Below are 6,000 nucleotides of genomic sequence, written 5' to 3'. Positions count from 1 at the left end.
GCTTGGAGAGGGTGGATGCTAGGAAATTGTGTCCGTTAGGCGAGGAGACTAGGACCTGTGGACACAGCCTTAGAATTAGAGGGGGTAAATTCAGAACAGAAATGCGGAGACATTTCTTCAGCCAGAGAGTGGTGGGCCTGTGGAATTCATTGCCGCAGAGTGCAGTGGAGGCTGGGACGCTAAATGTCTTCAGGGCAGAAATTGATAAGTTCTTGATGTCACACGGAATTAAGGGCTACGGGGAGAATGCGGGTAAGTGGAGTTGAAATGCCCATCAGTCATGATTGAATGGCGGTGTGGACTTGATGGGCCGAATGGCCTTACTTCCGCTCCTATGTCTTATGGTCTTATAATAATGGATCCTTTAGGTTATTCACTTGTTACATTTCTGTTGTATTTTGTGGATAATAATTTCCACAAGTGTAACACCACCTGATTTCCCCCACACCTGAAATCATCCGCTGTAGCTGTTTTATCTTTGTTACCTTTGTTATTTCTCGACTTAACTATTCCTTTGCCCTTCTGACTGACATCCCACCTTCAACCTTACATTAGCTTAAGGTAAGCTAAAAGTCTACTACCTGTATCTCAGCGGCCTCGATATTAAAATTCATACCCATGGGTTTGCCGAACAGCCTTGCCCTTTTCTGTCAATGTAACCTTCCCCATTCCTACAATGAGATATCTTTCCTCCTAAGTTGCTGCCTCTTGCTTGTCCCTGACTGGTTCACCAATGGCAGCTGTGCACTTGGCTGCAGAGGCCCTTCGTCCTGCTATTCCCATGCTGAATCTCTCCAGTTCTAAAACTGTCCTCCTCTAAATCACTCCATACAGCCAAGTGTTTTGATAGAATTTTGGATTATTTGTTCTAATAAATTCTTGTGTGACTTGGTCTCTCATTTTACATGGATATACAGCACAGAATTAGGGCATTTGACCTAATCACTCGATTTTAGTCCACTCGGGACTCCTCCCATTTTCCTCCTCTAAATCTAATGTTGTAGCCATCAATCCTTCTCCCTCATGCACTTGCCTGAGTCCCCTTAAATACATCTATATTATTTGCTTCAACTGCTCCCTGCGGTAATGAGTACCACCTTCTCACCATTCTTTGAATATGCAATTTCTTCTGAATTTCCTGTTAGATTTCTTGGCGGCAGTTTTATATTGCTGGCCACTAGTTATGCTTTTCATCCAAAAAGGAAACATTCTCTCTACATCCATTCTAATCCTTTGCAAGATCTCTATTAGGTCAGCTCTCAGACTTTTTCCAAGAAAACTTTTTCCAGATCATTAATCCTTTCCTGCACACATCTTTGTGTCATATTGCAAATCTCATTTACACCCTTTCCAGTGCCTCTAAATCCTTTTTTTATAACATGGTGACCACACTTGTATAAAATACTGTTTACATATTATCCAACCATTGTTTTGACACAGTCTTTGTTTGATGTGAAGCGCCATTGAATACTTAAAAGTGCTTCGTAAATATAAGTATTTTATACTTATTCACGGGATGTGGATTTTGCTGACTAGGCCAGTACTTAGTACCTGTCCCAGATTGTCCTTGAGAAGGTACTGGTGAGCTGCCTTCTTGAACTGCAGTCATCCTTCGAAGGTAGCTATTCTCACAGAGCTGCTAATAAGAGAGCTCCAGAATTTTTATTCAATGGCAGTAAAGGAATCGTTATGTAGTTCCACCTTAAGATAGTATGTGGCTTGGAAGGGAACTTGATGGTTCTAGTGGCATGTTGCTCTTGTCTGTTAATGTGGTGGAGATTGTGAGTTTAGAAGGTGCTATCAAGGGATATTCTGTGAGTTACTGTAGTGCATTTTCTATGTAGTGCACTATGCAATGCTGATGAAGACACTGAATGTTGATAGTGGTTGATAAAGTGTCAATCAAGTGGGCTGCTTTGTCCTGGATGGTGTAAAGCTTCTTGAGTGTAGCTGGAGTTGCCAAGCAAGAGGGGAGTATTCCATCACCCTCTTAAGTTGTGTCTTGAAGTTGGTGGATAGGCTTTGGAGAGATAGGAGGTGTGTTACAATAGTCCTATCCTCTGACCTGCTCATGTTACCACAGTTATTCCACTTCAGTTTCTGATGAGTACCACTTTCTCACTGTTCTTTGATTAAGCAAGTTTCTTCTGAATTCCCTGTTCAATTTCTTGGTGACTGTTTTATATTGATGGCCTCTAGTTATGCTCTTCAGGATGTTGATAGTGGGGGATTCAATAATTGTCATACCATTGTACATATTCTATCTTGTTTTTAGATTATATTAGATTAGATTCCCGACAGTGTGGAAACAGGCCCTTCAGCCCAATAAGTCCACACCGATGCTCTGAAGAGTAACCCACCCAGACCCATTTCCCTCTGACTGATGTACCTAACAGTATGGGAAATTTAGCACGGCCAATTAACCTGATCTGCTCATCCTTGGACTGTGGGAGGAAACCGGAGCACCTGGAGGAAACCCATGCAGAAGTCATGCTCTGAAATTGTTCAATTCATTGTTGTCTCCAAAAGGCTGTAAAGTGCCTAAGCAAAAATGAGCTGTTGTTCCTCCAGTGTTGGAACACTATAGCAGGCCCAGCTTGAGAGAAAACCAACAGTCTATTGGAGGCAACTCATGGGGAATTGTCTGGAGAAGCCTCTGGTTGTTCAGGCATTAGGGGGTGGAGATTTCGGGCAGGGGGGGGAATGTGATCAGAAGAGTGGTAAATGAGACATAACTGAAGGCCTTCTTAGCTATGTGGATGGGGATTCTTCTTCTGAGAAATAAAGAGAACATCTCAGAGATACCTCAGAATGGATGTGGTGGAGACGAAGAAACTAGGAGAATGGGGCAGGAAGTAGGGTATGAAAAAGTGAAGTCAAGGTAACTGCAGGAATTGGTAGGTTTGTAATAGATATTGGTGGACACCCTATCCCCAGAAACAGAAACATTGAAGTCAAGGAAGGGAAGTGAAGAGTCAAAGATGGACCAGGTGAATGTGATAGAAACTAGAGGAAAAGCTGAATAATTTTTTCAATTCTGAACAAGAGCAGGAAGCAGCACCAATGACATCGGGTGGAGGCCTGAGTGGGACTAGAACAAGAAATCTCCACAATGAAACAGGCATAGCTGGACCCATATAGGTACCCGTGGCCAAACCTATGAGTTGGAGAAAGTGAGATGACTTAAAGAAGTTGTTCAAAGTGACCACAACCTCAATGAAGCGATGAAGGGTGATGCTAGATGGGGACTGTCAGGCCTCATTTCAAGGAACAAGTGGAGAATCTTTTGACCATCCAGATAGGGGATGGCCATGGATTGTAGTCTATGTTGAAGAGGAGGCAGCCGAATCAGGAAAGTGGAAATTGTGAAAAATGTCAGAAGAATCACAAATGTAAGTGGAAAGAGAGGAAGCAAAGGATGAAAACATAACCTCAAGATAAGAAGAAATGATTTCAATGGGACGGGGTCAAGCTGAAACGATGGCTCTATTGGGGTGGTTCTGTTTATGGATTGTGGGAAGGAGATAGAAACAGGCTTTGTGGGATTGTGGACTATGAGCTGGGAAGCTGTGGAGCTGGGGAGTTCTCCAGAGGAATGAGTTCAGTGACAGTCCTGGAAACAAAACCCTGCTCGAAAATAGTTGGGTCATGATCCAGAGAGAGATAGGAGGAAGTATCTGAAATCTGGCCATCAGTTTCTGCCAAGTAGATGTCAACATGCCAGGTGATAACAAAGTCATGGTTAGACCTAAGAGGACAGAGTGCAGCAAGTTCAGAGGGAGACAGTTTAGAGTGGATGAGAGGAGCAGAGAAAATAGGTTGGCTGATGTCACGTCAACAGTTTTCAATGAACTGATCAAATAAAAGTAAGCAGCGAGAAGGAGGGATCCAGTTAGAGGGAGAAGTACTAGAGATGGGTGAAAGGGTCTGTGTGGTGAGGAGAGTACACCTGTCCGCCGTTCCAAAATTATTGAGGTGGAGCACAAAGGGATAAAGCTAAGAACTTTACTGAGCACAGATAATTCAGCATCAGACAGGGAAAGGTAAAAAGGTATATTGAATACATGTCAAGAGATGAGATTAGAAGAAGAGATGAAATTGGAGGGAAGGGAGGGGTCAAAGAAACCAGAGGGACATCGGTATCTGTCAGCCTTTGGAGGCTTGTGTTATTGATCACCTGAAAGGACGAGATTTAGCATTTATTGCCCATCTCTAGTGGTCCAGAGGCCAGTTAAGAGTCAACCATATTACTGTGGGCCTGGAGTCACATGTAGGCCAGACCAAGTAAGGATGGACATTTCCTTCCCTAAAGGACTTTAGTGAAACAGATGGGGCTTTTCCCCATTGGGCCAGCAGGTTTGGGCTAATTATTGAATTCAAACTTCACCATCTGCCCTGGTAGAATTCAAGCCCAGCCCCCCCAGACATTACCTGGGTCTCTGGACTAATAGTCCTGTGATAATGCCACTAGTCCATCACCTCCCCAGTTTCAACAAGCAACCATTGCAAAACATATACTTATGATTCTTACATTATATTATGTTTTGAGTGGAACAACATTAAACTGGAGAAAGGAAGCTGCAGTCATCACCTGGCCTTTTATTTAGACAGCTGTATAACATTTGCATAAAACCTGGACATAGCATCAATGTTCATCATTAACACATATGTAGGTGTTAGCCTCTTTTGTGATAACTATTAACAGTCTAGATTAATGGTTTACTCAAAATTCATAGTTCTCAGTTCAACACTTTGCAGTTCTAGGTCAAACTTTCAAAGGCTCTTTCTGTTTAGCTGTTTTAGAGTTAGTACCATACCTAACTAATTCTCCACCCTCACAATTTAATTCTACCAGGCATTTTTAAGACTGTATATTAATGCCAGCAAGTAGCAATTGTGAACTTAACTTTTCCCTACATTCATGAAAAAATACCTTTAGGTAATGTTTGTATTCAACATGCAACAGCTGCCCTTCAGTGAACATCCCAACTTTTGACCTTATGATGGAGGAAAGGTCATTGATAAAGCAGCTGAAGATGGTTGAGCCTAAGACACTACCCTGAGGAACTCCTGCAGAGATGTCTTTGGATTGAGATAACTGACTTCCAAAAACCACAACCATTTTCCTTTGTGCCGGGTATAACTCCAACCAACAGTGAGTTTTCCCTGACTCACATTGACTTAGTTTTGCTAGGGCGCCTTGATGCCACACTCTGTCAACCAAGACCTTAATGTCAAGGGCTGTCGTTTTCACCTCACCTCTGGAATTTAGGTCTTTTGTCCATGTTTGAACCAAGGCTGTAACATGGTCAAGAGCTGAGTGGCCTTGGCAGAACCTAAACTGAGCGTCACTGAGCAGATTATTGCTGAGAAGGTGCTGCTTGCTGGCACTGTTGACAACTCCTTCCACCATATTGCTGCTAATCAAGTATTGGTTGCTCGGTCAGTAATTGACTGGGTTGGATTTGTCCTGCTGTTTATGGATGGGAAATACCATAAACAGCAATTTTTTATATCACTGGGTAGATGCCAGTGTTGTAGTTCTATTAAAACAGTTTAGCTGGGGCTATTGATGCAAGGTCTATCGATGCAAGAGACTATTGAAGTATGGCTTTCAGCAAGTATTGTTTTTGCTTTATCAACATAATGCAGAGTCCTACAAAGGAAGAATGGATATATATACTATCCTCTAAAAGATGAAATGGAATTCTCACTATGATTATTGTTTACACTCTGCAGTGAAGTTTGTTGCTATCACAAACTGTTTTTATTACGTGTGTTTACCATATTGCTATCCTACTTTTAACATCGGTTTCAATCTTAACCTTAACTTTCAAAATAACCGTTGAACTCACCGCCAGTAGTGACTTGTCTGTTTTCACCAAGTGTTGGCATCCAAGTGTCAGCAACATCTTGACATCAGCATCAATTGTGTGGTTTGAAACATTCAAGGATTTATTCTGTAGCCCTTTTGATTGGGTTTCAGATGCATACACTATA

The 6,000-nt window shown here is 42.2% G+C and overlaps 1 protein-coding gene across 1 annotated transcript in view; it reads left to right on the top strand.

The window, feature by feature from the left end:
• adamts6 (ADAM metallopeptidase with thrombospondin type 1 motif, 6) overlaps positions 1-6,000 on the top strand; it is a 301,285-nt gene that overhangs the window by 179,228 nt on the left and 116,057 nt on the right. The window lies entirely within an intron of this gene.

The sequence above is a fragment of the Chiloscyllium plagiosum genome, chromosome 1 (genome assembly GCF_004010195.1).
Source record: "Chiloscyllium plagiosum isolate BGI_BamShark_2017 chromosome 1, ASM401019v2, whole genome shotgun sequence".
Lineage (NCBI taxonomy): Eukaryota > Metazoa > Chordata > Chondrichthyes > Orectolobiformes > Hemiscylliidae > Chiloscyllium > Chiloscyllium plagiosum.
The sequence above is the reverse complement of the archived record's forward strand: the minus strand, read 5'-3'. Positions and strand labels throughout refer to the sequence as shown.